The sequence below is a fragment of the Protobothrops mucrosquamatus genome, unplaced genomic scaffold (genome assembly GCF_001527695.2).
Source record: "Protobothrops mucrosquamatus isolate PMUCROS unplaced genomic scaffold, P.Mucros_1.0 scaffold47, whole genome shotgun sequence".
In the NCBI taxonomy this organism is placed as follows: Eukaryota; Metazoa; Chordata; class Lepidosauria; order Squamata; family Viperidae; genus Protobothrops; species Protobothrops mucrosquamatus.
The window spans coordinates 2414214-2424414 of NW_015386429.1; positions in this window are offsets into that span (position 1 = coordinate 2414214).

Sequence of the window (10201 nt, forward strand, 5' to 3'; positions counted from 1 at the left end):
AGGAGTTCTCGCCTACATCGTCCATATAGGACGACTCGGGAACTCAACTCCTACCCCGGGCAGCTCACCTATCCCCTTATGCCCAGGGGAAAGGTATCAAGCCGTTTGACAGCTGATGCTGGCTGTCAAACCGGCTTTTACGCAAAACAGGCGGGAGGCAGCAAACAGCTGCGACCGACGAAATCGCCTGCCACCGGAAATCCCCCTACTTAGTCTCCTTATTAACCAGGGTTGTGCAATACTTTGAATTTTAAGATAAAGGTATGCTTCAGGAGCATGGATGTAGCACCTGTTTGCAATTTTCTAAGTTACCCCAGGATCTTGCTGCAACTGAAAAAGGCAACTATCTAATCCCAGAAAAAGATGCAACTGATTTAAGGAGTCACTGACACTTTTTTCCTTCAAAGTGCTGTACAGCTCTATGATTAATCTCCTAGTAATTCATTCATTCATTCATTCATTCACTCATTCTATAATTTATATCGCCTTTCTACAAAATTAATTAATTAATTAAAAAATAGGTGAGTGTAAACTTATTATTATTGACTGTGCATAAAGAATGTCCAAGTGCAAGGTCATTCTGTTGCTTTGAAGCCAACTCTAGACTAGGATTTTTTTTCCCCTTGAATTTTCTTCAGCTAAATAATTCTACTGCATCTGCTGATTTTATTCTTCCTTCTGAAATGACAGGCAATCCAGGTGATTCCTGTTTGGGACTACTTAGAGCTGGATCTATGCTTAACAGGCAAATCCACATGGATCAGCAGGACTGTTGCTTGGACACTGCTACCAGTGGAAATACAGTTTTTCAAGATAGCTCAGACAGCTTTTGAAGCATTTTGACTGTTGGGCAAACAATAAAGGGTCCATTATTTCACAGACCCCATCTGTTAAAAGCATATTAAAACAGAAAAGGCATAAAGGGGGAAATTCCAGTTCCTGCTGAAAGATAAGTTGTTGAATTGGCTTTGCAGCTTGCTTCACAAATCTATAACTGTGCTGGGAAAGGTGAAGTGCCACATATTGTATATCAAAATCTTCTTCTTTTGGTTTGGCAGATCTCTTCCATCTCATTTTCATGATTTCAAGAATTGCTTTTACAAGCAAGGGAAATGTAAAGTGATTGTATTGCGGAGGGTGGTAAAAATCTGCCATGCTGTTAAGTATGTAAAAACTCTGCCAAGTAAAAATGTGGAAATGCCTGAATTTGCTTTTTTCAGACAATATTTGGCAGTTGTTTGGAGAGATTGTGATAAGGTATTATAGAAAAACATGCAAAAATGTGCCTATCAAACATCAGTCATGCAGAATTGGCCATCAAAAATTAACTGTTCTGCTGACTGGCCCACAAATAATTATTTATATTGCTTCATGTAAGCTTTATGAATCAACCTGAATATTTTTATTTGCTTTTTTCTTATATCTTGCCTCTTAAGTATGCATAGCATTTGTTCTACCATTTGCCCCCCATAATAATAACCTTTGAGGTTGGTTAGAATGAGAGACACTGACTGACCCACAGTCAGTGAATTTCCATGGCTCTTGGCAGACTTGAACCTGGTCTCCTACTTTAAGAAATTAACTATTATACCATAGTAGAGCCCCATATCTTTTTCTAGCATTTACTTTTCACCCCAGAGCATGGTGAATGTCCCCTAAATAGGTCACTACTGCCTTGTTCCAACATTGGAATCAAATAACTCAGCATCAACCACTAAATCTAACAGCTATCAGCACAACATAGACTCCTTTGATTATACTGCTGTGTCTCCCAGTTTCTTTGCTGAATCACTCAGTGTGAATCATCTGCTTCTTGCATGTCGAACCCGTGCAATGAGGATATACGGAGCAATTTTTGTCAGCTGCAGAGATGGTACTTGAATCAGTTTCTTGTTAGGATGGGCTGAAGCAGATTAAATGTACATACAACTACAGGTAGTCCTCGACTTACGACCAGAAATTCCATTACTAAGCTAGGTTGTGATTAAGTGAGTCTCACCCAATTTTACAATCTTTTTGGTCACAGTTGTTAAGTGAAGCTTCACAGTTTATTAAATGAATCACATGTTTGCTACGCAAATCCAGCTTCCGTCATTTACTTTGCATCTCAGAAGCCAGCTGGAAAGGTTGCAGATAACAATCGCATGACTCCAGGATGCTGAATTCTTGTAAATGCATGCTGGTTGCAAACATCCAAATTTTGAGCACATGATCCTGCGGATGCTGCAATACTTATAATTGCGAGGACTAGTTGTAAGTCACCTATTTTTAGTGCCATTGTAAATTTGAATGGCCAGTAAATGAATAATTGTAAATCAAGAACTTCATGTATATAGGAATGTCTGATTAGTAATTTACTGTAGGGAATCCGAGAAGGCACAACAAAGGTTTCCAGCCATATTGGGTTCTGTTTGTAATGATTAGTGCTTAAATTTCTTTGTCCTCTTCCCTTTGCTTATGCTACATATTCAGGTAGTTCTCAACTTATGACCACAGCTGGGGCCAGAATTTATGTTGCTAAACAAGGTGGCTGTTAAGTGACTCACACCTGATTTTATGACCTTTTTGCCATGGTTGTTAAGTGAATCACACAGTCATTAAGTGAATCTGACTAACCCCATTGATCTTGCATGTCGGAAGGTTGCAAATAGTGATCTTGTGAACACAGGACTCTGCAACTATCAAATATGTGCTAGATGCCTAGCACCTATATTTTGATTATATGATCATGGGGATGCTGTGACAATCATAGGTGTAAAGAACAGTTGTAAGTCAGTTTTTAAAATGCCACTGCAATTTTGAACTATCATTTAACAAATTTTTATAAGCAGAGGACTAAATGTAGTGATTCTCTTTTGTGTGGGAGATATAGTTTCCATCTGTCCCTTGTTTTGTTAGCAGTCTGATGTAGTATCAGATTCTTTACTTTTGACTGTGTGAGAACTAACTTTCACAGTTTGTGTATATGTTGGAATTTCAAGATGTCTTGTTAAATTTTCCCACTCTAAAACAACTGTGAAGTACTGTACTTATAGAATGTTTGTTTGGGGGGATGTAGGGGGGGTTATTGCATGCAAATGCCGTAGATGCTTCAAGCCTAGCTTACCAGAAAATGACTCCTTCCTCTATTCTTTGAGAGCTCAGAAGGGGGTCTCTAATAATTAAATAGGTTAAATGTTCAATACTCAGCTCTGAGCCTTAATTCTGCCTCATACGGTATATTTACACTCAAACTGGTTTTGTAATAATTTTTCAAGCCCCAGTAGGATCTGAATTGTAGACAGTTTTATAAACTGTATTTGCTCAGACAATAGTGCTACTCATTGACAACAGATTCTTGTATCCCGTGTGAATTATATAATCCTCTTCAACTTGCCATCATAAACCATGAGAAACTTTGCAATGCTATTGCCTGCAGGTCCCATTTTCTGGGGATTTACTCATCAGTTCTGTTGTGGAATAGCTACATAAGATAGCCTTATGATTTGCTTACTCCTTTATCAACACTTTAAACTCTGAGAGGAGAGATGCCCCAAATTTCCTCACAACAAGAACATTCTGGGGTAGCTGGGCTGAGGGAGAGTGTGTGGTCAATATAAAAACATTCATTGAGCTTCTGAAGCCAAGAGTAGACTTGAATCTTGATTTCTTTTGTGTCATTCCACTACGTCTACTAGTCCAAACTTTAACAGATGTTTCATCTCTAACATCTAATTTGGAATAAAATAATCTTTAGGAATTACAATGGGTCTTCAGTTTCTTGCATTGTAGAAAAGGTACATTTTTAAAATTATTGTTGACATTCTACTGCGTCTGTCTACTGGTTGTGTAATGTATTGTGTTAAACTTATGGAAAAGCTGCAGAGGTCTGTGCAAGGACCGTTAGCAGACCACATGGCCTGCTAGCCAGACTTGCTGTCTGCAAGGTTGATTAGTATGCATTTGAGTGGGAGAATACAGTGCATTCATTGGCTGACGCTGCCCAAAGCTGAGTGTATAAATAGGGGTGGCGCCATGTTTGTTAGTCTCTGTTTTGACCTTCAATAAAGAAGTACCTGTTACTACTGCTGCCTCTTCAATGCTAACCCAAGCAGAAAACAGAACATTAGTGACGAGGGTGGGATCGTGCTGCCGCAATTCGATAAGCTGAGTCTCCATGGGAACGGTGGTCCAAACCCCACTCACTATCCTGCCAGTACGAAAACGCTGGAGGAGAGTGCTTTAAGGAACCGCCCTTGAAATCCTTCGGAAGCCTGCACAACACGAGGCATTGAAAAGGCCGCCAAAGACTCACCATGGCGAAGATAGGTCGACTCTCAGAATTCGACGTCACTCATCCTGAGAGTTGGAGCTCCTACATCGCGATGGTTGAGAACTACCTGCAAGTCAACCAAGTTTGGGAAGATGGATTGAAGGCCGCGATGCTGCTGTGTGTTTGCGGTCAAGCAACGTTCAACATCGCAAAGAACTTGGTTGCACCAGCGCTGCTTGTGTCCATTGCATATGCAGAACTGAAAAAAATGCTCAAGGAACATTTTGAGCCGAAGCTTTCAGTCATTGCTTGGCAACACGCTTTTGAACAGCAAGACCAGTGTCCTGGTGAGTCCGCTGCCGACTTCATAGCTGCTCTTCCCCAAGCTGCATAGCCATGCGAATTCAAGGACCTTGAAGAAAGGCTACGGGACTGTTTAGTCTGCGGTCTGAGGAGCCGAGAACCTCAACAGAAGATCTTTGCTAAAGAGACTGTCTCTTTTCAAGACGTGTTGAGGGAGATAACGGCCAAAGAAGCAGCAGGCAGAACTGTTAAGGCCTTGCAGCTCTCCAAGAACCTTCCTTGCATGGACACTGTCCACCAGGAGGACATCGAGAGGGGTGAAGACTCCGAATCAGACCATGAAGTCGATCGGTTGCAGCAACCTCCAGAAAGAAGGCCTCAATGGCAACCTGACAAGGCAGTTCCCTTCTCTCGGTGTTTCGGGTGTGGAAGCCACCACAAATGGGCTGACTGCCAGTTCCACACCGCAACTTGCCAGGCATGTGGCAGGCAAGGCCACATTGCCACCGTTTGTTTGGGTTGCAGAAAAGAACATTCATCGGAAGAGTTGCCTCGGAAAGGTACCGGGGTTCCCAGTCAGAACAGGGTGGGTTTTTGTGCGAGTAGGAGGAGTGTATTTAGGACAGGTGCCCATCGCCCTCTCAAGAAGAAGCTATACCTCGAAGTCAAGTTGAAAGGAAGGAAGTTCCTTCCAACATGGAGTTGGACACGGGTTCAGCTCTATCAATAATCTCCCAAAGCACACTGAAGCAGATTTGTTGTAGAAGCAGCCAACGAGTTAAGCTCAGGCTGTCGAACCTCATTTTAACAGACTTCCAGAATTCCCAGGTCAGCGTCAAGGGGGAGGCCACACTCAGGGTGCAGTTCAGGAACTTTAAGGGCCCTTTGAACGTCGTAGTTGTCGAGGGCAACTGCACTAGCCTAATTGGGCTTGATTGGTTTGATGCTTTGGGAATTCAGGTGACTGGGTTAAACAGTTTGCAAATTGCGAGCCTTTTGGTGGCGTGTAAAGAGTTTGCTGATGTTTTCAGCTCTGAGTTGGGGGCATACAAGAGGGCCACTATTTCTCTCCGGCTCGATCCTAAGATAGCACCGATTAGGATTAAGCCTCATCAGGTGCTTTTTGCCTTGAAGCAGAGAATCAATACAGAGCTGGACAAACTGTTGCAGCAAGGCATTTTGGAGCCGGTGGACAGCAGTCCATGGGAAACTCCCATTGTCACGCCACTTAAGGCCAACTGGGAAGTCTGCATTTGTGCCGACTATAAATGCACGCTAAACAAAGCTCTCCAGTAGCACTCCTATCTGATGCCTGTAGTCAGCCACATCTTGGCTTCACTACAAGGAGGTCACATTTTCGCCAAATTAGATTTGGCACAGGCCTACCAGCAGCTGCTGGTGGATGACGCCACGGCAGAGGCCCAAGCCATTGTAACCCACTGGGGGGCTTTCAAGGTGCGACGGTTACAATTTGGGGTTAATGTAGACCCTGGCATTTTTCAGAGCGTGATGGAGCACACGTTCCGCAACATTCCGGGTATATGCCCATATTTCGATGATGTCCTCATAGCTGGAGAATCAATCGAAAACCTCGCTGACAGGATACGGGCCATTTTGCAGCGTTTCCACGAAGCGGGGCTGAAGCTCAAACAGGAGAAATGCAAAATTGGAGTCACTTCCACAGAATTCCTGGGGTTTCATATAGATGCCAAAGGCATTCATCCTGCTGAATCCAAGCTCAAAGCAATTCAGCAGGCTGCCAGTCCCAAGATGAAAGGAGAGCTTCAAGCCTTCCTGGGACTCCTTAATTTCTACCATGCTTTCCTGCCCCACAAGGCTGCAGTGGCAGAGCCGTTACACCAGCTCTTGGACAAACAGGCCCCATGGAAGTGGACAAATGTCCACGGGAGGAGTTTTGCTGCAGTTAAAGCATTGTTGTCCTCAAATGCGGTGTTGGCTCATTTCAATGAGCAATTGCAAGTCTGCATCGCATGTGATGCATCCTCTTACGGGATCAGAGCTGTGTTAAGCGATCTTAGGGCTGATGGAACACAAGTCCCTATAGCATATTACTCCAGAATTCTTTCTGCTGCAGAGCACAATTACGCACAAATAGATAGGGAACCATTGGCCATTGTGGCAGGCATCAAGAAGTTTCATGACTTCTTGTATGGTCACCACTTCACAGTCTTCATGACCATAAGCTGCTTCTGGGGTTGTTTACTACGAACAAGCAGACACCCCAAATTATCTCTCCTAAAATGTGGAGGTGGTCAATCTTCCTCTCTGCTTATGACTATTGTCTGCTTCACAAACCGGGTAAGGAAATGGGCCGTGCTGACGGCCTTAATAGGTTGCCTCTACAGCTATCAGAATCAGATCCTGCACTGGCCAACCACATCCTGTCTATCCAGGATTTGCCGGAGTCTCCCCTCAATGCAGGGGATGTTGCTGCAGAAACAGCTACTGATAACACATTGAGCCGCATGTTGAATTGGGTGCTCACAGGATGGCCTGACATGTGTCCTGGCTCTAACTTCCAGAGTTTCTGGAAAAGGAAGCATGAGTTATCCACCTTTAAGAGTTGTGTCCTGTGGGGTAGCAGGACAGTGATCCCGACCTCACTGAGGACTAGAGTCCTTGATTCTCTGCATGAGGGACATCTGGCCATAGTCACTCCAAGTGGCTAGAGGTCATTCCAGTGTCCACTATGACTACTGCCAGGACCATCCAGGTGCTGAGGGGCATCTTTGCAACACATGGGCTCCCAGATGTCATAGTCTCAGACAATGGGGCCCAATTTACATTCGCAGAGTTTCAGTCCTTTCTGAGGGAAAATATGATTAGGCATGCCACATCAGCTCCTTTTTACCCGGCCTCTAATGGCCAAGCGGAATGCATGGTTCACACAACAAAGGAATCCTTAAAGAGGATCTCCCATGGCAATTGGCATCACAGGTTGGCAGACTTCCTCCTCTGCCAATGTACAACTGCACTTCTATGGGCAAAAGCCCAGCTGAGCTAAGATGGGGGCGCCAGTTGATCATGAAGCTGGATCGTTTACATCCAGACAGGGTTGCTTCACAAGTGTAGCAGCTTAAGACACCGAGGCATTTGCAAGTGGGTGATCCGGTTTGCACACGCAACTATGGACCGGGGGCACTGGGGGGGAAAGCTGTGTTTTGCAAGGTGTCAGGGCTGCTCTCATACAAAGTGGCCCTGGAAGACGATCATGTGCTCTGCAGGCACATTGACCAGCTGCGTTGGAGGTTACCAAGCCACTCTTCCACTCCTTACTCTGCTCTTGGGGGGGGGGAAGGATCACGATCGCGATCGTGAATCTGAGTCTCTCAGCGAAGGCGGAACAATGTGATCGCCGAACGGGATTTTTGCCAATGAGGCTGCTTCTAACTCAGGCACTGCACCCATGGGACATTGCTCTCAATTGGTTTTCATACTGCTACTAACTCAGGCACTGCACCAATGGGACATTGCCCTCAATTGGCTTTTCACGCCGATCCGGTGGATTCTTCTCCACCGCGGAACTCTGGCTTGGGCCTACTGGAACAGGCCGGCCATAGGGAAATGGACAAAGGCTTAGGTCTACCGGAATAGGCCAGCCTTCACGAACTGGCTTTACCCGTATCAAACGGGTCACACAGCCCCGGTTTGCTGAGCCTGGCAGGCGAACTTGCAGATCGGGAGCTAGCAGCAGCTCCGAGACGTTCGGAGCGGGAGAAAGGCCCACCAAAGTGTCTAAAGGACTACATGAGATTTTTGACACTGCAAACCTAAAATGCTTATGTATTTTTATTGCAAACTAAAATACTTATGTAGGTTCTTGGAACTTTTGAATGCCTATGTACTTTAATGTATGTGCCTTTTTATAACCTGCAATGTTAAGTATTCTTAATACTGACAATGTATTATAAGGGCTTTTGTATCACTGAATATCATTGTGTTTTCTTTGAAATGTGTGTAACTTTTGAACAACAAACAATGCTTTGTATGTGTTAAAGAACAAGGAGGGGAGGGGTGTAATGTATTGTGTTAACCTTATGGAAAAGCTGCTGAGGTCTGTGCAAAGACCATTAGCAGACCATGGGGCCTGCTAGCCAGACTTGCTGTCTGCAAGGTTGATTAGTATGCATTTGAGCGGGAGAATACGGTGCATTTATTGGCTGACACCGCCCAAAGCTGAGTGTATAAATAGGGTGGCGCCATGTTTGTTAGTCTCTGTTTTGACCTTCAATAAAGAAGTACCTGTTACTACTGCTGCCTCTTCAATGCTAACCCAAGCAGAAAACAAAACAGGTTGGTTTCATACTTTTCTTTTGAGACTCCTTGGGCAACATACTGGACCTGGCAAGTTTTCAATAAGATCTCTGTGTATTAACATTATTGATAAAAGTAAAATTTCCACATTCTTCTAAGAATGCTTTGTACATTTTAGCTGCTTATAAATCAAGATCATCCAGTGTGATACCCAATCTAATTGTGATGCAGGCCTATCCAAAATTATTTCGATCCAAACTTAATTTATGCTCTTGACTGCTATATCGCTTCAGGAAATATGCCTGCAACAGGAAGCAAAGAGACTCTGCTTCAGGCATTATCCCCAAGTTTTTGCTTTTTTCTTGCCTTTTGCTGCTTTCATATGAATCCTGTTTTGTGGGAAAAGCTCTACCAATTGCTGAATAATCAGTAATGCTCTGGTTGATCAGGATTCTTTTCCTGAGAGAGAGATAATATGGTAAGTTAACAAGGCATTTAACTCTGCAGCAAATGTTCTTTAGTGGGTGTATTTGCTTGAGATATTTGTTTTTTCTCTACTAAAAGTGCACTTGAAGTGCCTTAAGCCCACCCATCTTTCTCACCTTCCTCCTAGCTATCCCACTCATTTACCACATTGTGACAGTCAAATAGAAAAATGGCATCTGTATATGCTTCTTTTGTAAAATTCACCTCACAGCAAATCACTGATATTTGAATTATATATGAATAAGCTGCAAGCCCCTTTATTTAAGATCCTCAAACACCAACTGAAAGTTAATCATAGATCATTGACAGCAGGTACCAGATTTCAAGAGTGTACCATACTATATACAGTATTTTTCCCCATCCTGGAACATGACCCCATGTATTTCCCAGAACCTTAAAGCAATATAATGTCCTTCATTCAACTGTTTCATCAGCATACATTAACAGTATGTACATGTACATGTGTATGTGTATATGTATGTGTGTACACACACACACACACACACGCACACACACACACACACACACACACACACACATATATATAATGCGTGAAGAAGAAGAATAAATGCACGCATTGAAGAACACAAGAACTCAGTCAGAAAAGAGGAACCAACTTCTTCCCTGGTCCAACACCTTAAAGCCACAGGACATAAAATTGACTTTAAAAAGACCAGAACTATCGCCAAAACTGAACACTTCAACAACAGAATAATCAGAGAAGCCATCGAGATAGAAAAACGCCCACACAGCATGAATAAACGAGATGATACCTCCCGCCTACCAGCCATTTGGAAACCCGCCCTCATTGGCAAACGAGTCCCTAACACAAAGAATGACACCAGACCCACACTCACGAAAACCACACAGGATGTCACCACCACA